The sequence below is a fragment of the Rhinoderma darwinii genome, chromosome 3 (genome assembly GCF_050947455.1).
Source record: "Rhinoderma darwinii isolate aRhiDar2 chromosome 3, aRhiDar2.hap1, whole genome shotgun sequence".
Classification (NCBI taxonomy): domain Eukaryota; kingdom Metazoa; phylum Chordata; class Amphibia; order Anura; family Rhinodermatidae; genus Rhinoderma; species Rhinoderma darwinii.
This window is the reverse complement of record NC_134689.1, coordinates 323,493,891-323,520,466: the sequence shown is the minus strand read 5'-3', so window position 1 is coordinate 323,520,466 and position 26,576 is coordinate 323,493,891. Positions and strand designations below refer to the sequence as shown.

General features: G+C 46.3%; 1 long non-coding RNA gene across 1 annotated transcript in view; it reads right to left on the bottom strand.

The window, feature by feature from the left end:
* Positions 1-24,240, bottom strand: part of LOC142748169 (uncharacterized) — a 56,692-nt gene extending 32,452 nt beyond the window's left edge. The window contains exon 1 of the long non-coding RNA XR_012882167.1: positions 24,158-24,240. This is a non-coding gene — a long non-coding RNA (uncharacterized LOC142748169). The remainder of the gene's footprint in view (positions 1-24,157) is intronic.
* Positions 24,241-26,576: the final 2,336 nt, after the last annotated feature.

The following is a 26,576-nucleotide window of genomic DNA, read 5'->3' as shown; positions in this document are numbered from 1 at the left end:
TGGCCATGAATTGCTGTTTGGGCATGTAGGGCTAAGAAGGGAAAGACCGCCATTTTGAACATGGATTTTGCTTGGTAGTAGTTCTGTTTGGGGTTTTGCTGGTATTTCAGTTTATAATGTGGTGGCGTATGTAATGTGTGCGGACTACATCAGGGCATAATAAGAGGGTATATTATATACAATTATCAATAGATGTGTGTTATGCTGTGAAGCGATCCATTATGCACAGGCTGGTGTCACACTGATAAACGGTTTTCTTTCTTATCCCCCTTTTGTAACGCTCTGCACCTTTTGGGGACTTTTTCTCCTTCGTAGTTTGGGAAATATTGCTGGGAAAGTTTTGCACTGGTATAATACGGGCGCCCTCGCTTCCAGCGGATGTGCTATGTTCCTTCCCTTTTCTAGTTCCTAAATACTAGGGTCCCAAAACTGCAGGAATGTTCCCCTCCGGCCTGCGCATTGAGATGTTTTTCATCACCGCATTACTAGTGCCGTAACTTTTTTATTTTTCAGTTGATTGAGCGGTGTGCGGGCTTGTTTTTTGCGAGACGGGCTGTAGATTTTATTGGTACCATTTTAGAACACATACGACTTTTTGATCACTTTTTATTTCATTTTTTGATAATGTAATGATAGGGGTAGGGAAACAGACAAGTGAGCCCTAATCTACCCGCCACTCTGTCCCTGCCTACTTGCAACGACCCGCCCTAGGCGACGGGGTACAACTGGGCGGCGGTCCCTACGCTCAGTAAGTGCACGAGACAAACATACAAGGGAATATAAAGCAAAGGGAAAGGGGCAGTTGCCCACGGCAACACCGTGAGCAACAGAGTGGTGAACGAGCCAAGTCAAACCAGGAGAGCACGAGGTACCAAACGCAGAGCAGAAGAGTAGTCAGTAAGCCGGGGTCAGAATGGAGCAGGATCAAATTGTTAGGAGCTGTAGCAGAGCCAGGAAACCACACTGAAAGAATCACAAGCAAGGCGGAACAGGAAAGGCAGGTATAAATAGACAGAGGGCGGGAGCTAGCTGAGTCTGGCCAGGCTGCGATAGGCTCTCCCACTCCTAAGCCTGCCAGCCTGAGTGGTGGAAGCTGGAGTCAGTCTCAGAGAGATAGACTCAGGTGAAGACTGATTACCTATAGAAGTTAACCCCGAAGCTGTGCCTGGCAGATCCTTTACAGATAAAGGAAATTACCAAAAACAAGCAATTCTGGAAGTTTTTTATTGTTTTTTTTTTCAGCATCCACAGTACGCCCTAAATGACATGTTAGCTTTATTCTGCGGGTCGATACGATTACGGCAATACAAAATTTATATAGTTTTTTTATGTATTGCAGCTTTTGCACAATAAAATCAAATTTTTTTTGACCCATAACTTTTTTATTTTTGCGTGCACAAAGCGGTTTGTGGGATTATTTTTTGCGGGACGGATTGCCGTTTTTATTAGTACTATTTTGGAGTAAATGTGACTTTTTGATCACTTTTTATAGCATTTTTTGGAAGGAGATGTGACCTAAAAACAAAGATTCTGGCGTTGTTTTTTATGGGTTTTTTTACCGCGTTCACCGTGCAGGATAAATTACATAATAGTTTTGTAGTTTGGGTCGTTACGGACGCAGCGATACCAATTATGTATAGTTTTTTTTAATTTTTAGGGTTTTTCCCATAATAAAAGACTTACTATGGGAAAAAAGTCTAGCTTTATTTTTATTTGAAACGTGTGTTTTTATTGTTTTGCCACCTTTGTATTAACTTTTTTTAACTTTTTTGACTTGTCTCAATAGGGGACTTGAGGGCCTGATGCCCCGATCGCTACTCTAATACACTGCACTACATACATAGTGCAGTGTATTAGCGCTGTCAGTTATTCACAGACAGCAAGCCTATGAGGACGCGCCGCAGGCGGGTCCTCATCGGCTCCCGTACAAGGCAGACTCGGACGCCATTTTTTGGCGTCCGATTGCCACAGCAACCCAGCGATTTCGTCACTGGGTTGCCGGTCGGGTTAAAACCTATCAGATGCTGCGCAATATTGAGCGCAGCATCTGAGGGGTTAATCAGCCGAATCGGAGAAAAGCTCCGGTCCTGGCAGTTACAGGAGGGTGCTAGCTGTATAATACAGCTGTCACCCCGTGGTGATGGTGGTGGCTCTGCTTCTGAGCCCGCACCATCACTGCGACGTAACTGTACTGCTCTTGCGGGAACACCTTCCCGGCAGCGCCGTATATATACGGCGGATGTCAGGAAGGGAATAAAAATAAAATTTGTGTTCAGTCACCATATTCTTTTTTATAAATTCTTTTATTTTCCATTTTTCAAACACCAAGAAGGAAGTGCAGACATAAACAGCACTGACATCGGCTCACAGGCCAGCATTTATAATTACAATATATGCCAGAGATACCATACAAAACCATGACATTCTGCTGCATCACTCTTGACGGGTCAGATAATTTATACATCCTGAACCAGCAGCCATGCATAAAAACCCAAGTAAGAACAATGTAGAAGTATAGAAAAGCAGGAAAAAAGAGGGAGCAGAGAGAAGAAAACTGACCTCCTACATTTAAATCTAGGAATTATACTCCGGAGGCCATAATAGTCCTATACTCCACTGACGATTGAAAGCGAATCCACTCACGCCATGTTTTGAGAAATTTAGCATGGGCCCCTCTCATTGATGCCGTGAGGTCCTCCATTCTCATGATCTCCTGAATCTTGCCGAACCACATGCCCACAGTTGGCGGACAGTCACCATATTCTGAGAGCCATAACTTTTATTTTTCCGTTGATTCAGCGGTATGAGGGCTAATTTTTTGGCGGAGCGAACTGTAGTTTCTATTGGTACCATTTCGGGCTACATGAGACTTTTTGATCACTTTATTTAATTTATTGTTGGATATAAAGTGACCAAAAACAGCTGCAATTCCGGCTGTTTAATTTTTATATGACTTTCACCGTGCAGGTTAAATAACGTTATATTATAATAGTTCGGACTTTTACGGACACTGATACAAATTGTGTTTATTTTTTAAATTACTTTAGAGGGAAAAGGGACCTGAACCAGCGATCCTTAGTATAGTACTAACATGCAAAATGTCCAAACATCGTCGTCGTCCCCCGCACCACGACGTGCTATTTAGGGATGCAGGATGCATCGAAACTTCGATACTGTGCATCCCCAAACGGTTTGATACCGTTGTTTCATGTATTTCGATACTAAGCTGTTCGGCCGCACGGCTCAGTATAGTAACTCATGAATGTATGAGAGGGGGGCTGCGGCTGTGTGATACAGCCATTGCCCCGCTCCTGAGTCCTGACAAGTGCGCGCCGTCAGGATGATGCGATGCGGCCAGCGCTGCACTAATGAGACCGAACATGGCGGGCACACTGCAAAATACCTTCATGTTCTGTCTTCAGTTCCTGCGCCGCCGCTCATTAGTGCAGCGTCGGCCGCATCCCCTCATGCTGACCGCGAGCTCACTTGTTGTCAGGAGCGGGGCAATGGCTGTATTAGACAGCCACAGCCCCGCTCTATAACGGCGGAGATCAGAGAAACCTCTCATCTCCGCCGTTATTCCCCTTTATGCTGCGATCAAAGCTGACTGCAGCATTCAGGGGAAAATGAGAAAGGGGGATGCCTCTGGATTGCGTCACAGGGAATTCCAGGGCCATACCCAGTGGCGGATCATCGTTTGGGCGGCCGCCCGGGTCCCAAGGCTCCCAGGGGGCCCATGGCCGCCCGAACTCCATCATGCCCAGTGGCGTCGCTAGCACCGGAGGGAGCCCCGGTGCCAGGACCACACCATTAATGAGACGAGGTGAGCTTCGCTCCTACTTAGCAGCCGTGGTCTGTGCTGAAACTCCCCCTCCAGCCCCCCTTCCCTGCTCTACATATCTCTCCTCCTGCTGTTAGCAGTCGGGACATGGGGGAGGGAAGACTGTCTGCGGGCTCTGTGTCGGGCTGTGAGCAGGAGAAACGCTGTGTGAAGACTCCCACCACATCAACCTGCTGAACGCCCTTCACAAATATCCCACATAAAAGATAAGTGCATGTGTGTTTACAATGTGTACTTTATATGTGTGTAATGTGCATATTCATGTGTGTCAGTCATGTGTACATGTGTATGTATGTATGTATATAGTGTGTGTGTGTGTGTGTGTGGTGTGTGTGTGTATATATATCTGCAGAAAAAAAGCACAATTTCCTGCATTTTTGCTGCAGAAAATGGTGCGTATTTTGCTGCGTTTTTCTCAATGTTGGGGGATGGTGACGTCTCCTCTGAAAAAACGCAGCAATTCTGTCCACTTTCCGCAGCAGCAATTGACATGCTGCAGTACGAGAAATACGCACCACAGGACAAAATGTCTGGTCGGAAGTTTTACGCAGCGTCTGGATGAGATTTGGTAAATCTCACTCACTTTGTTGCTACTGTATTCTGCGTGTTTCCGTGCGGAAAATACGCAGCAATTCTGTTAAGTGTGGACAAGCCCTAATAAAGTAGCAGCAGAGTAGATTAGATGTGAACAATTCTCATCCACACGCTGCGTAAATGATAAGTGGAAAAAAAAAGCTCAGAAATTGACCTGCGGTGCGTTTTTTTATTCCGCAGCATGTCAATTGTATTTGCGTAAACGCTGCTCATTTGTTTCGGGTTTTCCCCATTTAATTCAATGGGGAGGTAAAACTCGCAACAAATAACAGAGGTTATGTAAAAACGCAATTTAGAAAAAACAAAAATCTTATACTTGCCCAGAATTCTGTTTCTTGGTCCGGGCCGGCCTCCTGGGATGACGTTTAACCCCATGTGACCGCTGCAGCCAATCACAGACTGCAGCAGACATATGGGATAAAATGTCATCCCAGGGCTGCACTGTAGCGACGCTGTGTAGCACTATATACAAGGGGGAGCGCTGTGTGGCACTATATATATATATATGGAAGGGAGCACTGTGTGGCACTATATACAAGGGGGAGTGCTGTGTGGCTCTATCTATAGGGGGCTGCGTGGCTCTATCTATAGGGGGCTGCGTGGCTCTATCTATAGGGGGCTGTGTGGCTCTATCTATAGGGGGCTGTGTGGCTCTATCTATAGGGGCTGTGTGGCTCTATCTATAGGGGGCTGTGTGACACTCTACAGGGGGTTGTGTGTGTGGCGCTCTCTACAGGGGGTTGTGTGTGTGGCGCTCTCTACAGGGGTGTGTGTGTGGTGCTATCTACAGGGTGTGTGTGTGTGTGTGTGTGTGTGTGTGTGGTGCTGTCTACATGGGAGGTTGGCGCTATCTACAGGGGGCACTGTGTATGTGGTGCTTTACTTTACAGTGTGTGACACAATTATATTCAGGGGCGCAGTGTATGGTGATATTATATTTAAGGGCTGCAGAAATGGGTCATGGCCAGGAGAAGTCGTCATGAGCAGGGGTGTAACTAGGAAAGACTGGGCCCCATAGCAAACTCTTGACTGGGGCTCCCCCTCTGCTGGGTATCACACAACCCCCCCTTGTAGATAGTGCCTCCCTATAGATTCCACCACACAGCGCCCCCTATAGATAGCGCCATACACAGCCCCCTGCAGATAGCACCATACACTGCCCCCTGTAGATAATACACAGCCCCCTGTAGATAGCGCCATACACAGCCCCCTGTAGATAGCTCCATACACAGACCCCTGTAGATAATGCCCTACAGCCCCCCTGTAGATAACGCCATACAGACCCCCTGTAGATAACGCCATACAGACCCCCCCTGTAGATAACTCCATGCAGACCCCCCTGTAAATAACGCCATACAGCCCCCTGTAGATAACCCCATACAGCCCGCCTGTAGAAAACGTCTTACAGCCACAAATTCCCCCTGTAGATAACGCCATACAGACCCCCTGTAGATAACGCCATACAGACCCCCTGTAGATAACGCCATACAGACCCCCCTGTAGATAACGCCATACAGACCCCCCTGTAGATAACGCCATACAGACACCCTTGTAGATAACGCCATACAGACACCCACTGTAGATAACACCATACAGACCCCCCTGTAGATAACGCCATACAGACCCCCCCCCCGTAGATAACGCCATACAGAGTCCCCCCTGTAGATAACGCCATACAGAGTCCCCCCTGTTGATAACGCCATACAGAGTCCCCCCTGTAGATAACGCCATACAGAGCCCCCCTGTAGATAACGCCATACAGAGTCCCCCATGTAGATAACGCCATACAGAGCCCCCCTGTTGATAACGCCATACAGAGTCCCCCCTGTAGATAACGCCATACAGAGTCCCCCCTGTAGATAATGCCATACAGACCCCCCCTATAGATAATGCCATACAGACACCCACTGTAGATAACACCATACAGACCCCCCTGTAGATAACGCCATACAGAGTCCCCCCTGTAGATAACGCCAGAGAGTCCCCCCTGTAGATAACACCATACAGACCTCCCCCTGCAGATAACACCATACAGAACCCCCCTGTAGATAACGCCATACAGACCCCCCCCCCCCCGTCGATAACGCCATACAGACCCCCCTGTAGATAACGGCATACAGACCCCCTGTAGATAACGCCAGACACCCCCTGTAGATAACGCCATACAGAGTCCCCCCTGTAGATAACTCCATACAGAGTCCCCCCTGTAGATAACTCCATACAGAGTCCCCCCCTGTAGATAACGCCATACAGAGTCCCCCCCTGTAGATAACGCCATACAGAGTCCCCCCTGTAGATAACGCCATACAGACCCCCCATGTAGATAACACCATATAGACCCCCCCTGTAGATAATGCCATATAGCCCCCTTTCCCAAAAAAAGAAAACGGCCTATAGTTTGTCCTACAAAAGAGCTGTATGCCCTATCCACATGATAGGGGATACATGTGTGATCGCTGGCAGCGATAAGGAGAACGGGGGACCGAAAGTCCCCCAATGTTCTCCATGACAAACCTCGGACTTCCAGCGTCTGCACAAGTTCAATAAAAATGAAAGGAGTGCTGGTCACGCATGCGCACAAGCATGACCAGTGCGCAAGTCATTTCTATTAGCTGCAGACAGACCCCGGAAGTCCGAAGTTTGTCATGGAGAACTTCGGGGGACTTTCGGTCCCCCGTTCTCCTTATCGCTGGGCGTCCCAGCGATCACGCATGTATCCCCTATCATGTGGATAGGGGATGTATGTCTTTTGTAGGAACAACCCCTTCAGTGGCGTCGCGCTGTAGCAGCCATAGCAGCTGCTAGCGGAGCCTCCGGACATGGGAGGGGGGGCCGTGCCGGCGGGTGGCATGGCCCCCTCATGCTGCGGGCCCCGTAGCAGCCGATACGGCTGCTATAGCGGTAGTTACGCCACTGGTCATGAGCTCTGGACCGGATGGAGAAGAAAAGAGGAAAATAAACTACTAGCATCTGAGACGTCGTCACCTGAGAGTCACTGGATTTGTAGAGAATCTGTCCCCTCTCTTGATATGTTTATTATAGGAAATCCTTGTATTCCACATAACGTCTTTGTGCAGTCCAGGACTGATAGAAAAATTGGTGTTACCAATCCCCTTGTCAAGAGGATGTGTCCCTGCACAGTGTGATACTGTCAGTTTGTAGGGACACAGCCCTGTGAACGGGGAATCGTAACACCCATTTGTTAATGCTTGTGCAAAAAGGTAGTGTTAGCAATAGTTACGGCGCGGCAGGGTGGCGGTGGAGAAGGGGGGCCCAAGTTTGGGTAACAGCCCAGGGCCCATGGTCTTCTTAATCCACCACTGGCCATACCACATATGGCCAGACAGCCCAGAGTCTATTGAAGGACCCCAGGGCTGTCTTACCATATTTCCTGTTAGGGCATACTTAGGTATGTCCTAACAACTGCCTGTGTACTATCCGTACACAGGCTAATGTACTGGCATATGGATATATGGCAGTACATTAAAGTTTAAAAATAAAGTAAAAACAAAGTAATATTAAATTTAAAAAAATACACATACACCTATTTTTTACAATAAACATTAAAATAAGTCTCAATACATAAAACATACACATATTCGGTATTGGCGCAGACGTAATGGCCTGCACAACCATTTTTTTGTGTCATTTATGATGTGTACACTGTAAAAAAACAAAAAAAAAAACTTCTTTCACTTACTAATAGAGATGAGCGAACCGGGACAACCGAACCCGGTTTCGGTCCGAACTTCCGGAAAAGTTTGGTTCGCAGCGAGTCCGAACTTCACCGGGTTCGGCCGAACCCGTTTTGACCGAACCCGGTCAAAAATATTATACAAATCGGCAGCCACTTGTCTCTATCAATCACTGATAGAGAAAAGAGGCTGCTGATTAAAAATAAAATAAAAAGCATTTCATACGTACCTGGTCGTTGTCTTGCGGACGAGTCCCTCTTCTTCCTCCAGTCCGACCTTCTTTTCTGACGCGGCAGCCTGTGATTGGCTGCAGAGGCCTCTGCAGCCTGTGATTGGCTGCAGAGGCCTCTGCAGCCCGTGATTGGCTGCAGAGGCCTCTGCAGCCCGTGATTGGCTGCAGCGCTCACATGGGCTGCGTCGTCATCAAGGAATGTCGGGCCGGATGTCGCGAGGGACTCGTCACCAAGGCAACGGCCAGGAGACCGGACTGGAGGAAGCAGGGAGTTCCCGGTAAGTATGAACGTCTTTTTTTTTTTTACAGGTACTCTATATTGTGATCGGTAGTCACTGTCCAGGGTGCTGAAACAGTTACTGCCGATCAGTTAACTCTTTCAGCACCCTGAAGAGTGACTATTTACTGACGTCGCCTAGCAACGCTGCCGTAATGACGGGTGCACACATGTAGCCACCCGTCATTACGGGGCCTCATGCACATGACCGTAAAAACACCCGTTATTAAGGGTCGTAATTACGACCCTAAATAGCGGGCCCATAGACTTCTGTTAGCCAAGGGTACCTTCCCGTTTTCTCACGGGAAGGTGCCCGTGCCGTTAAAAAGATAGAACATGTTCTATTTTTTTATTTTACGGGTCGTGCTCGTAATTACGACTCGTAATTACGACACGGCCGGCCACGGGCAGCCGGCCGCTTTTACGAGCCGTGCTGTCATTATAAGGGTATGTTCACACGACAGCGTCCGTTACGGCTGAAATTACGGGGATGTTTCCGCCTGAAAACATCCCCGTAATTTCAGCCGTTACGGCATATGCAGGCGCTTGAACGCCGCGTCCATTACGGACGTAATTGGCGCTGCTATTCATTGGAGTCAATGAATAACGGCTCCAATTACGGCCAAAGAAGTGACAGGTCACTTCTTTGACGCGGGCGTCTATTTACGCGCCGTCATTTGACAGCGGCGCGTAAATTACGCCTCGTGTGAACAGACAAACGTCTGCCCATTGCTTTCAATGGGCAGATGTTTGTCAGCGCTATCGAGGCGCTATTTTTGGACGCAATTCGGGGCAAAAACGCCCGAATTACGTCCGTAATTAGTGCGTGTGAACATACCCTGTGTTCACACGCACTAATTACGGATGTAATTCGGGATTTTTTGCCCCGAATTACGCTCGAAAATAGCGCGTCGATAGCGCTGACAGACATCTGTCCATTGAAAGCAATGGGCAGACGTTTGTCTGTTCACACGAGGCGTATATTTACGCGCCGCTGTCAAATGACGGCGCGTAAATAGACGCCCGCGTCAAAGAAGTGACCTGTCACTTCTTTGGCCGTAATTGGAGCCGTTATTCATTGACTCCAATGAATAGCAGCGCCAATTACGTCCGTAATGGACGCGGCGTTCAAGCGCCTGCACATGCCGTTACGGCTGAAATTACGGGGATGTTTTCAGGCGGAAACATCCCCGTAATTTCAGCCGTTACGGACGCTGTCGTGTGAACATACCCTAAATTTTATAGCAGAACGGCCCGTAAAATAGAAAAATAGAACATGTTCTATTTTTTTAACGGCACGGGCACCTTCCCGTGAGAAAACGGGAAGGTACCCGTGGGTAACAGAAGTCTATGAGCCCGTTATTGCGGGTCGTAGTTACGACCCGCAATAACGGGTGTTTTTACGGTCGTGTGCATAATGGGAGCACGGCTTGGAAAAACGACCGGCTGCCTGTGGCCGGCCGTGCTCCTCTCCTGAAATACTCTGTGCTGCCTTAAACTCTGTGGACAGGTCAGGATCCTGTTTCTTTTAAATGCTGCTAGGGAACCCGCTCGATCCACTATATAAGGCTGCGCTACAGTGCAGCATTTAAAAGAAACAGGATCCTGACCTGTCCACAGAGTTTAAGGCAGCACAGAGTATTTCAGGAGATGAGCGTGCAGATTCAGTGCTGCTGTGAACTCTGCTCTTACCATTACGTAGCTCTCAGTCTGTTACCTCTCCTCCAATCCTGTCCTCAATAACACCTTCATGATTGGCAAGTCACCACGTAACGGTAAGAGCAGAGTTCACAGCAGCACAGAGTATTTCAGGAGATGAGCGTGCGGATCTTGTGCGCAGTGGTGACTTGCCAATCATGTGAAGGTGTTCTTGAGGTCAGGAGTGGAGGAGAGGTAACAGACTGAGAGCTACGTAATGGTAAGAGCAGAGTTCACAGCAGCACAGAATATTTCAGGAGAGGAGCGTGCAGATTCTGTGCTGTTGTGAACTTTGCTCTTACCATTACGTAGCTCAGTCTGTTACCTCTCCTCCACTCCTGTCCTCAATAACACCTTCACATGATTGGCAAGTCACCACCCCGCACAAGATCCGCACCCTCATCTCCTGAAATACTCTGTGCTGCTGTGAACTCTGCTCTTACCATTACGTGGTGACTTGCCAATCATGTGAAGGTGTTCTTGAGGACAGGAGTGGAGGAGAGGTAACAGACTGAGAGCTACGTAATGGTAAGAGCAGAGTTCACAGCAGCACTGAATCTGCACGCTCATCTCCTGAAATACTCTGTGCTGCCTTAAACTCTATGGACAGGTCAGGATCCTATTTCTTTTAAATGCTGCACTGTAGCGCAGCCTTATATAGTGTATCGAGCGGGTTCCCCAGCAGCATTTAAAAGAAACAGTGTGTGTGTTTGGGTATGTGTCTTTGTCTGTTTTTATATGTGTGTTTGTGTTTATTTGTGTTTGTGTATATATGGGTGTGTTTGTGTATATGTGTTTGTGTATATATGGGTGTATGTGTATATGTTTGTGTGTAGATGTTTGTGTGTGTGTGTTTTTGTATATGTGTGTTTGTGTATATGTGTGTATATGGGTGTGAGTTTATGTGTGTTTGTGTATATATGGGTGTGTTTGTGTATATAGATGGGTGTATTTGTATATATATTTGTGTGTAGATGTTTGTGTGTGTGTGTTTTTGTATATGTGTGTGTTTGTGTATATATGGGTGTGTTTGTTTATATGTGTGTTTGTGTATATGTGTGTTTGTGTATGGTTGTTTGTGTGTGTGTGTGTGCGTGTATATATGTGTGTAGGTGAGTAGAAGTATTGTTATTGTTCACATTGATAACTGTTTTTTTATGTTGTTGCAGATTTTGATGTACCGATTGGACTACATCTTCAATTCGTTGGACTACTGCGTAGATCTACGTTTTTTCAAATTTTAATAAAATGGTTAACGAGGGTTTTGTTGGGGATTTCTTATTTCAATAAAAAAGAATTGTCTGTGTTTTTTTTAAAACTTTATTAGTGCCTAGATAATGGCAGTTGGCTGATTGACAGCGTCCATTATTAAGGCGGTACTTAGTGTTAGCCGGTGCAGAGGCTAGCACTAACCACCCATTATTACCCCGGTACCCACCACCACCAGGGGTGCCGGGAAGAGCTTGGTACGATCCAGTACCCGACCATCTGTTGTGATGGTCGGGTACTGGGGCGGCCGTAGGCTGGTATTATGAGGCTGGGAAGGTCCAAAAACAGTGGACCTTCCCACCCTTGTAATGCTAGGCTGCTGCTGCTGTGTTGTATCGGGCTGGTTATAAAAATGAGGGGGACCCCACGTCGTTTTTTTTTTTTAATTTAACAAATTTAACAATAGACGTTGGGTCCCCCACATTTTTAATAACCAGCCATATACAAGGCCGCAGCAGTCTGGCATTACATGGGTGGGAAGGGCCACTGGTTTTGTCCATTCCCAGGCTAATAACACTGTGTTGTATGTGGCTGGTTATGATAAATTGGGTGGAACCCCATGTCTTTTTAAAAAAAATAAAAATAAAAAAAAATAATTAAAAAAAAATGACGTGGGGGTCCCCCCACTTTTATAACCAGCCAGATACAACACAGCAGCAGCAGCCTAGCATTACAAGGGTGGGAAGGTCCACTGTTTTTGGCCCTTCCCAGCCTCATAATACCTGCCTGCGGCCGCCCCAGAGCCCGACCATCACAACAGATGGTCGGGTACTGGATCGTACCTGGCTCTTCCCGGCACCCCTGGTGGTGGTGGGTACCGGGGTAATAATGGTGGTTAGTGTTAGCCTCTGCACCGGCTAACACTAAGCCTCGCCTTAGTAATGGATGTTGTCACTCAGACAGCGGCCATTACTAAAGTGGTAGTAATAAAATTTGAAAAGAAAAAGACAAAGATATAGATAAAATATTTTATTGAAATAAAGCACCCCCAACACAACCCTCATTAACCATTTTATTGTAGAAAAAAAAACCGTCATCGAAGTAGTCCTCGAAACCGACGTAGTCCAAACACCAAACCTGTAAAAAAAAAAAAATGAAATAAAACATGTCGTAGGCTTAGATTCAGTTTAATGTGTGATACTGACTGTTATACCATGTATAGAAGCCTGCCACGAAGTTGACTTAGATACAGGGCGCCAGCAGACAGTATCATACATGGCCATACAGACATATATACAAACAAACATACATGCAAACATACATACATACATATATACAAACATACACACATACATACATACATGCAAACTATCATACATACATGCATACACACACACACATGAAACCATACATACAAACATGCAAAGATACATACATACATATATACAAGCATGCACAAATATACATGCAAACATAAATACATGCAAACATAATTACACACATGCACATATATATAAACATACATGCAAACATACATGCAAAAATAAAAACATGCAAACATACATGACAACATACATACATGCAAACATACATACATACAAACATGTATACATACATGCCAACATACATGACAACATACATACATGACAACATACATACATACATGCAAATATACATTCATGCAAACATACATAAATGCAAACATACATACATGCAAATATATACATGCAAATATACATACAAACATGCACATATATACATACATGACAACATACATACATGACGACATACATACATACATACATTAATGCAAACATACATACATACATACATGCAAACATACATAAAATGCAAACATACATTCATGCAAACATACATACATACATGCAAATATATACATGCAAATATACATACAAACATGCACATATATACATACATGCCAACATACACACATGCAAACATACACACATGCAAACATACATACATGCAAATATATACATGCAAATATACATACAAACATACATGCACATATATACATACATACATGACAACATACATACATACATACATACATACATACATACATACATACATGACAACATACATACATGACAACATACATTCATGCAAACATACATACATACATACATGCATACAAACATACATTCATGCAAACATACATACATGCAAATATATCCATGCAAATATACATACACACATGCACATATATACATACATGCCAACATACATGCACATATATACATACATACATGACAACATACAACATACATGCAAACATACATACATGCCAAAAAAAATAATAATACGTTCATACTTACTTTCCTCCTGTCCGGCCTCCAGCGATGACGTTTCATCCATGTCGCCGCTGCAGCCTGTGATTGGCTGCAGAGGCGGTCACGTGGGATGAAGCGTCATCCTGACGTGCGTGACCGCCACTACAGCCTGTGATTGGCTGCAGTGGCGAAAGGGATGAAACGTCATCGCTGGAGGCCGGACAGGAGGAAAGTAAGTACGAACGTATCATTTTTATTTTTTTATTGCATTTAAATTGTATTTTCCGCGCGCCGAGCATGTACTGTCAAGGTTGCTGAAAGAGTTAGTGCAGCCCATTAACTCTATCAGCACCCGAGACAGTAGCATGCTCGGCGCACGTAAGTGACAGGTTCGGTCCGAACTAGTTCGGTCCGAATCCAACTTTTTTGTGAAATTCGGCGAACTAGCCGAACCAAACTTTTGAAAAGTTCGCTCATCTCTACTTACTAATGTAAGGCACGAGGTGTGATGATGAATTTAACCTCCATGTGCCTCACATTATTAGTAATTAACCCCATCATGTACCTTACACATTAACCCGTTGTGACTGAGAAACATATAATGGGGTAAATTACTATTAATGTGAGGCACATTTCATCATCACACCTCGCGCCTCATATCACAAAATGGAAGAACTTTTTTTTTTTATTACTGTTGGCAAAGTATCGTTTAGGTATCGAAATCGCAATACTACACAAAGTATCGGTATCAAAGTCCAAATTCTGGTATCATGACATCCCTAGTTGCTTGTTCTGTTCACTTTGTGGTGGGTGGGCCGGCATCTCTCCGTCTGTCAGGTCTTGGTGCTGTTGCTTTTTCTCTGTCTTTGTCGTCTGTTTTATACCAGGGTGTTGATTCATATACACACACACACACACACACACACACACACACACAGGGCCGGCCTTAGGGTAGATGGCACCCCGTGCAAAATTATCTTTCGGCGCCCCACGCCATTATAAAAAATGCCCCATAAAAAAGAATAATTCCTCCCCACAGTATAATGCCCTATATAGTGCCCCCACACTTAATGCCCCTTTAGTGCCCCACACAGTGTAATGCCCCTTTAGTGCCCCACACACAGTATAATAATAATATTTAATAATGTAATATATTATAACGCCTTCAAGGACACAGTATTTTGTCCTCTAATTGTGCCCACAGTGTTATGCCCCCTAAGTGCCACACACATTATATTGCCCCCTGTAGTGCCCCTACACAGTATGATGTCCTCCACAGAGTATAATGCCCCCACAGCCCCCCTAGTAGAAAGTGCCCCCTGTAGATTGTGCCGTACAGCCTCCCTGTAGACAGTGCCATAATCCCCCACCTCCTCCTTGTAGACAGTGCCATACAGCCCCCATCTGCCCCTTGTAGTGTCATACAGCCCCCCATCTGCCCCTTGTAGTGTCATACAGCACCACCTCCCTCTTGTACACAGTGCCCTCCACCTCCCCCTTGTAGACAGTGTCATACCGCACCCACCTCCCCATTGTAGAAAGTGACATACAGCCCCCACCTCCCCCTTGTAGACAGTGCCATACTGCCCCCCACCTCCACCTGACAGGATCCTTGCGTAGGCCGGCTTGATCCAGAGATGTCATCACGCCTACTGCGCAGGGATCCTGTCCCTGCGCCTCATAGGCTGCAGGCGCCGCTGTAGCCTGCTACAGAGTTTCCCAACCTTTTCGGACATGAGCCACCCCTGGAAAAAAAAAATCCTCAGGGCCCCCCTACCAAAAATTGTTTAGAGAAAGACAGAAAATAGCTAAAAATAAGCACTACATTCTTAGGGTATGTTCACACAGCGTTTTATGTAAGGAGGAAAAAATCTGCTTTTGAATTGACAGCGTTATTTGATGGGGTTTTTTTAGCGTTTTTTTTTAAGCCGTTGAAGCTAATGCAAAAGATGCAGCAAAAAAAGCTCCAAACGAGCGCCACAGCTATTTTCTTCCTACTATTAATTTCAATTGGAGGTCAGAGGTGGAAACCACTTGTGGGGGACTCACAGTAAAATGACTATCAGCCCCTCCACTCACAGTAAAATGACCATCAGCCCCTCCACTCACAGTAAGGCTGGGTTCACACACACTATTTATGGACGTAATTCGGGCGTTTTAGCCCCGAATTACGTCCGAAAATGCGTCTCAAAAGCGTCTGCAAACATCTGCCCATTCATTTGAATGGGTCTTACGATATTCTGTGCCGACTGTAATTTTTTTTACGCTCCGCTGTCAAAAGACGCCCGCGTCAAAGAAAAGCCTGTCACTTCTTGAGACGTAATTGGAGCTGTTTTCTCTTGACTCTATAGAAAAACAGCTCCAATTACGTCCGTAATGGACGCAGCGAAAGACGCCTGCCCATGCCATTACGTCTGCAATTCCGGAGCCGTTTTCTCCTGAAAACAGCTCCGTAATTTCAGCCGTAATGGACGCTGCCGTGTGAACATACCCTAAAATGACCATCAGCCCGTCCACTCACAGTAAAACGACCATTAGCCCCCCACTCACAGTAAAACTACCATCAGCCCCCCACTCACAGTAAAATGACCATCAGCCCCCCACTCACACTAAAATGACCATCAGCCCGCCACTCACAGATGCCCCCTGTAGATAGTACCACACAGCCCATTGTAGGTCGTGCCACACAGCCCCCTTGTAGGTCGTGCCACACAGCCCCCTTGTAGGTCGTGCCACACAGCCCCCTTCGATGCCGATACTTTGTGTAGTATTGCAATTTCAATACCAAAACAATACTTTGCCAACAGTAATAAAAAGTCTTCCATTTTCTGATGTGAGGCGCGAGGTGTAATGCTGAATTTAACCTCCATGTGCCTCAAATTAATAGTAATTAACCCCATCATGTTTCTCAGTCATAATGGGTTAATGTGTGAAGCACATGGAGGTTAAATTCATCACACCTCGGGCCTCACATTAATAAGTGAAAGAAGTTTTTTTTTTGTTTTTTTTTACAGCGTACACATCATAGATGACGCAAAAAAATTGTTGTGCAGATTATTACAGCCGCGCGAATACTGAATGTGTATATTTTATGTACTGAGACTTATTTTAATGCTTATTGTAAAAAAAGGTGAATGTGTATTTTTTTAAATTTAACATTACTTTATGTTTTTACTTTATTTTTAAACTTTAATATACTGGCATATACAGTGAAGGAAATAAGTATTTGATCCCTTGCTGATTTTGTAAGTTTGCCCACTGTCAAAGACATGAACAGTCTAGAATTTTTAGGCTAGGTTAATTTTACCAGTGAGAGATAGATTATATTAAAAAAAAACAGAAAATCACATAGTCAAAATTATATATATTTATTTGCATTGTGCACAGAGAAATAAGTATTTGATCCCTTTGGCAAACAAGACTTAATACTTGGTGGCAAAACCCTTGTTGGCAAGCACAGCAGTCAGACGTTTTTTGTAGTTGATGATGAGGTTTGCACACATGTTAGATGGAATTTTGGCCCACTCCTCTTTGCAGATCATCTGTAAATCATTAAGATTTCGAGGCTGTCGCTTGGCAACTCGGATCTTCAGCTCCCTCCATAAGTTTTCGATGGGATTAAGGTCTGGAGACTGGCAAGGCCACTCCATGACCTTAATGTGCTTCTTTTTGAGCCACTCCTTTGTTGCCTTGGCTGTATGTTTCGGGTCATTGTCGTGCTGGAAGACCCAGCCACGAGACATTTTTAATGTCCTGGTGGAGGGAAGGAGGTTGTCATTCAGGATTTGACGGTACATGGCTCCATCCATTCTCCCATTGATGCGGTAAAGTAGTCCTGTGCCCTTAGCAGAGAAACACCCCCAAAACATAATGTTTCCACCTCCATGCTTGACAGTGGGGACGGTGTTCTTTGGGTCATAGGCAGCATTTCTCTTCCTCCAAACACGGCGAGTTGAGTTAATGCCAAAGAGCTCAATTTTAGTCTCATCTGACCACAGCACCTTCTCCCAATCACTCTCAGAATCATCCAGATGTTCATTTGCAAACTTCAGACGGGCCTGTACATGTGCCTTCTTGAGCAGGGGAACCTTGCGGGCACTGCAGGATTTTAATCCATTACGGCGTAATGTGTTACCAATGGTTTTCTTGGTGACTGTGGTCCCAGTTGCCTTGAGATCATTAACAAGTTCCCCCGTGTAGTTTTCGGCTGAGCTCTCACCTTCCTCAGGATCAAGGATACCCCACGAGGTGGGATTTTGCATGGAACCCCAGATCGATGTCGATTGACAGTCATTTTGTATGTCTTCCATTTTCAGTTGTCTCCTTCTCACCCAGCGTCTTACTTATGGTTTTGTAGCCCATTCCAGCCTTGTGCAGGTCTATGATCTTGTCCCTGACATCCTTAGAAAGCTCTTTGGTCTTGCCCATGTTGTAGAGGTTAGAGTCAGACTGATTAATTGAGTCTGTGGACAGGAGTCTTTTATACAGGTGACCATGTAAGACAGCTGTCTTTAATGCACGCACCAAGTTGATTTGGAGCGTGTAACTGGTCTGGTGGAGGCTGAACTCTTAATGGTTGGTAGGGGATCAAATACTTATTTCTCTGTGCACAATGCAAATAAATATATATAATTTTGACTATGTGATTTTCTTTTTTTTAAATTATATAATCTATCTCTCACTGGTAAAATTAACCTAGCCTAAAAATTCTAGACTGTTCATGTCTTTGACAGTGGGCAAACTTACAAAATCAGCAAGGGATCAAATACTTATTTCCTTCACTGTATCAGATATATGCCAGTACATTAGCCCGTGTATGTATAGTACACAGGCAGTTGTTAGGACATACCTAAGTATGCCCTAACAACAGGAAATATGGTAAGACGGCCCTGGGGTCCTTCAATGGACCCTGGGCTGTCTGCCCATATATGGTATGGCCCTCAATCGCGTCACAGGAATTCCGTGACGCGATCCAAGGGTAATTCCCCCTCCTCACTTTCCAATGAATGCTGCAGTCAGCTTTGATCGCAGCATTCAGGAGAATAGCGGCGGAGATGAGCGGTTTCTCTGATCTCCGCCATTATAGAGCGGGGCTGCGGCTGTGTAATACAGTCATTGCCCCGCTCCTGACAGAAGTGCGTGCGCGGTCAGCATGAGGTAATGCGGCTGGCGCTGCACTAATGAGCGGCGGCGCAGACACCGAAGACAGAACATGGGGGTGTTTTGCAGTGCGGCCACCATGTTGTTTTCAGTGCCGCCGCTCATTAGTGCAGCGCTGGCCGCATCGCATCATCCTCGCGGCGCGCTCTTGTCAGGACTAAGGAGCGGGGCAATGGCTGTATTACACAGCCCCGCTCTCATTCATCATGTATTACTATAGCTGTGTGGCTTGAACCATTTGGGGATGCACAGTATCGAAGTTTCGATGCATTGTGCATCCCTAGTAAGTAGTGCCACAAATCCCCATCTTGCCGCATAGCCCCCTTGTAGGTAGTGCCACACAGATCCCTTGTAGTGCCACACACACCCTTGTAGGTAGTGCCACACAGCCCCCATGTAGGTAGCACTCCCTTCCTGTAGATAGCGCCACTGTAGCTCCCTGTGGCTGGGGATTCCGCTCCTTGACGGAGTGCTTGATGTCTCTGTCCATATGTGAACAGTGACATCAGGGGCAACTAACTCCTGAAGCGGAATCCCTGTCCTCAGCGTTGCCGACGCTGTGACCGGGGATTCCACTTCAGGAGAAGCCCCTGACGTCTCAGTCCATTTAGTCAGGGGGTGCTATCTACAGGGGTTCTGCAAAAAAATCTCCTCCTCCTCCTCACATCCACTTTGCGCTATGAGGAGGAGGAGAGAAAGCACGTCCGTGGCAGTTGTCCAGAGGAGTGTCGCGGCACCCCTGGAGGGTTCTCATGGGAACCTCATGCTGAGAACCACCAGCCTAGTAGATCGCAGAGCAGGGAGATACCTCCCTGCTCCGCTATAGTGTAGAATAGTATCTGCGTCTTTAGCAGGGCCGTATTTACAACTCACGCTGCCCTAGTGTTATGGCAGGAAGGAGGTGAAGGGAACAAGTGAGCCCTAATCTATCCACCGCCCTGTCCCTGCCTACTTGCAACGACCCGCCCTAGGCGACGGGGTACAACTTGGCGGCGGTCCCTACGCTGACTAAGTGCAAGGGGATACAAACAGGGAACAAGCAAGGGAAGGGGCAGTAGCCCACGGAACACCGTGAGGAAACGGAGTGGTGAACGAGCCAGTCAGGATCCGGATGTAGCAGAGCACAGAGCAGGAAGCAAGCCAGGGGCAGAGCGAAGCAGGATAAGCGGGAACTGAAGCAAGGCAGAAGCACGGCAGAAGCAGGCTGGAGCAAGGCAGCAGTGGGGCCAGGAATCCAAGAAGAATAACAAGCAATGAGGAAGAGAAAACGGCAGGTATAAATGGACAGGGGGCGGAGCTAACTCCGACTGACCAGGGCGAGATAGGCTCTCCCACTCCTGAGCCTGCCACCCTGATTGGTGGGAGCCGGTGTCAGTCTAAGAGGTCTGGCCTCAGGTGTCGACTGATTAATCCTGGGAGTATCCACAGACGTAGTGCCTGGCAGATCCTTTACAGTACTCCCCCTTTTATAAGGGGCCACCGGACCCTTACTAAGAGGACCCGGTTTAGTGGGGAAGAGAAGGTGGAACCTCCTGACCAATACCCCAGCGTGAACATCTCGAGCAGGTACACAAGTCCTCTCCTCCGGCCCGTATCCTCTCCAATGGACCAGGTACTGGAGGGAGCCCTGGATCATCCTACTGTCCACAATCTTGGCCACCTCGAATTCCACCCCCTTAGGGGTGAGAACGGGAACAGGAGGTTTCCTCGAGGGGGACCAGGACGGGGAGCAGCGTTTAAGGAGGGAGGCATGAAAGACGTCGTGTATGCGAAAGGATGGAGGCAGCTCCAGACGGAAGGATACAGGGTTGAGGACTTCAATGACCTTATAAGGCCCAATAAATCGGGGAGCAAACTTCCTGGACGGGACCTTAAGGCGCAAGTTCCTAGACGACAACCACACCAGATCCCCGACGACAAACCGGGGGTTAGCAGAACGTCTTCTATCAGCCTGAATCTTTTGTACGCTCTGGGACGCCTCTAGGTTCTTCTGAACCTGGGCCCAGACTGTGCACAGTTCCCGATTAACGTCCTCTACCTCGGGATTATTGGAACAACCAGGAGAAACGGAGGAGAACCTTGGATTAAACCCGAAATTACAGAAAAACTGGGAGACCCCTGACGAGTTACTGACCCGGTTATTCAGGGAAAATTCGGCGAGGGGAAGGAATGAGACCCAATCAAATTGACAGTCAGAGATGAAACACCTTAAATATTGTTCCAGGGATTGATTAGTCCTTTCCGTTTGGCCATTAGTTTCGGGATGGAAGGCGGAGGAGAAGGACAGATCAATCTCCAACTTTTTACAAAAAGCTCTCCAAAATAAGGAAACAAATTGTACCCCTCTGTCAGAAACGATATTGACTGGGGCCCCATGGAGACGCAAAATGTGTTTAACAAACAAAGCTAACGTCTTGGCGTTAGGTAGTTTCTTAAGGGGCACAAAGTGGCACATCTTGCTGAAGCGGTCTACTACCACCCACACCACCGACTTGCCCTGAGATGGAGGCAAATCGGTGATAAAATCCATGGAGATATGGGTCCAAGGTCTCTGGGGAATGGGCAAAGAACGCAGTAAGCCCGCAGGTCGGGACCTAGGGGTCTTGGACCTAGCACAAACCTCACAAGCGGCGACGTAAGCCCTAACGTCTTTAGGCAACCCAGGCCACCAATAGTTTCTGGTAATGAGGTGTTTGGTACCCAAGATGCCAGGATGACCAGATAGTGCGGAGTCATGGTTTTCCCTGAGTACCCTTAGCCGGTATTGCAGGGGGACAAACAGCTTGTCCCCAGGGAGGTTCCCGGGAGCTGAACCTTGATCAGCCGCAATGTCAGAGGCTAAATCAGAATCAGTGGCAGAAACGATTATACCAGGGGGTAAAATACAAGCAGGATCCTTCTCAGAAGGAGGATTGGCCATGAAACTACGTGACAGTGCATCAGCCTTAATATTTTTGGACCCAGCCCTATAGGTAACCAAGAAGTTAAATCTGGTAAAGAATAGCGCCCATCGAGCTTGTCTAGGATTAAGCCTCCGGGCAGATTCTAGGAAAACCAGATTCTTGTGGTCAGTAAGGACCGTTACCTGGTGTCTGGCCCCCTCCAGGAAGTGACGCCACCCTGATTGGTGGGAGCCGGTGTCAGTCTAAGAGGTCTGGCCTCAGGTGTCGACTGATTAATCCTGGGAGTATCCACAGACGTAGTGCCTGGCAGATCCTTTACACCTAGGCACTAAGCCTGAATATACCCCCATTAAAGGCCTATTTCGTTTAGCCAATTATCATCATGATTCGCCAGTTTCTGACCAATTATAATGATATTTGGTCAGTGTTAACAAAGGAGAAGATCAATGATAAAAACTTTGCTTATCGTTAATCTCTAATGAGAAAATAAAAGGGTAGTACACCCGGCCATAGTCATAGCGATGCGTACTCTGTACTGAACGTAGCCCGACCTCCAGGGATGACGATGCATCCCATGTGACAGCTGCAGCCAATCAAAGGCTGCAGTGGTCACATGGACTACAGCGTCATCGCAGGAGGCCAGCCTACGCTCAGAGAGAGAGAGGGACTACGGCCGGGAGTATTAGCTTTTTTTAAAATTTATTTCTGCAGTCTTTCCGCCCAAAAAACGACACCAAAATTTGGTGCTGTTTTTCAGGTGAAATTCCCTGCGGTTCTCAGGACGTATACACTGTGTGGTTTTACGTATCCACCCTGTGTGTTCCTACCCTTATAATCTCCCCCACAAATATTATCTCTAATGGCTTATTCAGACGAACGGGAATTACGTCCGTGCAACGCGCGTGATTTTCATGCGCGTTGCACGGACCTATATTAGTCTATGGGGCCGTGCAGACATGTGCGTGATTTTTACTCAGCGTGAGTCCGCTGCGTAAAAGTCACGACATGTCCGTTCTTGGAGCGTTTTTTGCGCATCACGCACCAATTAAAGTCAATGGGTGCGTGAAAACCACGCATGCCACACAGAAGCACTTCAATGCGAACTGCGTGATTCGCGCAACAGCTGTCAAAAGGATGAATGAAAACAGAAATGCACCACGTGCTTTTCTGTTTCCAAACATCCAAATGGAGTGTCATAATGATGGCGGCTGCGCAAAAAGCACACAGCCGCGCATCATACGGGGCTGACACACGCAGCTGTCAAATACATTTTGCGCAGGCAAAACACGGCGTTTTTTGCGTGCGCAAAAGGTAAGGCCACACGGAGTGGCCCTGACACGGTCGCAACGCAGCTAACAACCACGCCGGCACCATGTTCAGTGCGGCTGCCAAACAGCCTGTTAATGGCCGCACGTATTCTGGTTACACGCTCATGCGCACTGCCGCTCCATTCATTCTCTATGGGAAGGCCGGAGATAGCCGAGTGCAGTGTTCTGCTTTTTCCGGCGCTCCCATAGTGAATGGATAGGGGGTAAGCTGTTGTAATTTGCAAAATCGTGCGTCCATAAAGGGTGTAATAATTCATGGCCGCACGATTTTTCAGATAACGGGACGGTTTACCCGCGTTAACGTGCGGCCATGAATTAATACACCCTTTATGGCCGGACGATTTTGCAAATTACAACAACTTACCCCCTATTCATTCTCTATGGGAGCGCCGGAAAAAGCCGAACACTGCACTCGGCTATCTCCGGCGCTCCAGTAGAGAATGAATGGAGCGGCAGTGCTAATGTAACCGCAAAAACATCTTAACAAGGTATTGGACAGCCGCTCCTACATAGTGCCAGCGCGATTGTTGGCCGTGTTGCGACAGTGTGAGGGCCGCTCCGTGTGGCCGTACCCTAAAGAATCCTTTCTCCCCATACAGAACGCTAAGTTCCCCTCCCCCATGATTCATAATAAGCTCCTACACCACTAAATAAACTATACAGAAGTCCCCCTCCCCACAAAATACATGTATAAAGAATCCCCCCACACTCCTATAGCATTTAGGGCAATGTCCCCTCACCCTCAAAATCGATCTGTAAAAAATACACACTCAGAGTACCTCTAACCTAGTCTCCCCTCCCCCACAAAATCGATCTTTTAAAAAAAAAAACATCCTGTTACACATCACATAAAGCCCCCTCTTTCCTCCTCTCTCACACTGCACATAAATAGACATAGATTAAGCTAAAGCTGCTGCACTTCTTACCTGACTCTGGAGCTCCGTGGAGGAGTCTTCACTGGGGCAGCAGCACAGCAGGAAGGAGCTGGTGAGGTGCTGAGTGTGTGTGACACTGCAGTACAGGCTGTGCCGATTGGTGGAGCAGACAGAAGCACCTGCTGCTGCTCGTCCAATCAGCGCTCACTTCACGCAGCAGTGCAGAGGAAGGAACATTTCTCCTCTCTTCTGCTTGTACCCACTGGGCCCCCCTTACAGCATGGCGGCCGGCGCCCTGTGCGACACACAACCAATGTACTGTAAGTAGGTAGCCATGTACTGTAAGCAGGTAGCCTTGTACTGTAAGCAGGTAGCCATGTACTGTATTGACCTGTGTGCCTGCCTGCCTATTCCCTCCATCCCAGTTTTATACAGTGTTATTTACTTATAAATTGCTTCTGTATTGAGACATATATCTACATATATATATATATATATAGTCCAATAAGAGGCAGCACTCCAATTGATAGTGAAAAAATGGCCTTTTTATTAGCCCTTGTGCGACGTTTCGGCTCTATGCACGGAGCCTTTTTCAAGCATACAGTCAGTGTAAAAACATGTGCAATATATGGAGACCAGACAATTGATCTCATTAACCAGTGATTAACATAAGATTTAAAAATAGACTAAAGTACAGTCATAATATTTCTGATAATATATGTAAGTATGAAAACACGTGACAAAAGGCACATAGTAATCGTCACAACAATAGAGATCACCATGTACATAACAATATAAGTGCTGATTAGTGTACATAACAATAAATGTTCACAGGTGTAAACAATACATAGTAAATTAACCCCTTAGTGACCAGCCCATTTTAGGCCCTAGTGACCAAGCTATTTTATTCGTTTTTCTATAGACGCATTCAAAGAGCTATAACTTTTTTATTTTTTCGTCTACATAGCTGTATGAGGACTTGTTTTTTTTGCGGGATTAGTTGTACTTTTTAATAGCACCATTTTAGGGTATATATAATTTTTTTATTAACTTTTTTTGGGGGGATTATAAAAAAAACCTGAAATTCCACCATTGTTCTATGCATTTTTAAATTGACGCCGTTCACTGTGCGGCGTAAATAACATGTTACCTTTATTCTATGGGTCGGTATGATTACGGCGATACCACATATGTAGAGATATTTTATGTTTTACGACTTTTGCACAATAAAAACACTTTTGAACTAAAATGATTTGTTTTTGCATCGTTGCTTTCCAAGAGCCGTAACTTTTTTATTTTTCCATCAATGTAGTGATTTTTTTTGCTTGTTTTCTGCGGGACGAGACGTAGTTTTGATTGGTACTGTTTTGGGGTGTATGGAACTTATTGATTCATTTTTATTATGACTTTTTTGGGGGGCAATGGAATTTTTTTTTAAATTTCGCCATTGTTTTTTGCGGGTTTTTTTACGGTGTTCACCTTGCGGTTTAAATTACATATTAACTTTATTAATGGAGTCATTACGGTCGCGGCGATACCATATATGTGTACTTTTATTTATTTTTTACACTTTTACTAAGTAAAACCACTTTTTATGGAAAAAAAATGGTTTGATTTATTTTTTTACTGTAATTTTTACTATTAATCTTTATTTCACATTTATTATTTATTTCATTAGTCCCACTAGGGTACTTTACTGTGTGATCTTCAGATCGCTGCTATAATGCTCTGGTATACTTCATATACCAGTGCATTATTGCCTGTCAGTGTAAATCTGCCAGGCAATCTATTAGGACGTGCCTCCGGCGCGTCCTAATAGGCATAGGTCCAGGGCAGATATGGGGGCTTTTATCAAGCACCCGGCTGCCATGACACCCCATCGGAGACCCGCGATTGCATTTGCGGGCCGCCAATGGGTGACGGGGAGCTCACTCCCTCTGTAAACAAGTTAAATGCCGCGGTCGCTTATGACGGCGGCATTTCACAGGTTAAACGGCCGCGATCGAAGTAAACTTCGATCGCGGGTGTTGGAGCAGGAGCCCAGCTGTCACCAGACAGCAGAGCCCCGGCTCATGCCTGCACGGGACACCCGTGCAGGACTTAGACTAGGCTCACGCGAAAAGGCGTCAGCCTAGCCTAAGGCCCCTTAGTGACCAACGTGAAAAGGCGTATTGGTGGTCACTAAGGGGTTAAAAACATTGGCCATGTGTTTACCTTGGGTCCATGTACCGGAGCGCATTTCCGGCGCCTTAAAGAGTGAGCGGCGCTTATCTATGACATATATCAATGGAGCTGGAGCGCTATTCCGCGCATGCGCATGACAGCTTTGATGCCGACGGTGGCCATCTTTGTGCAGGAATCACGATTTGTAATAGCTATATTGTATTGAACAGCGCAGACGTAATAGAATATTACTACCTAGTTATAGCTATACAAAATTATTGATAGCTTACTAGATGATCAAATTTGG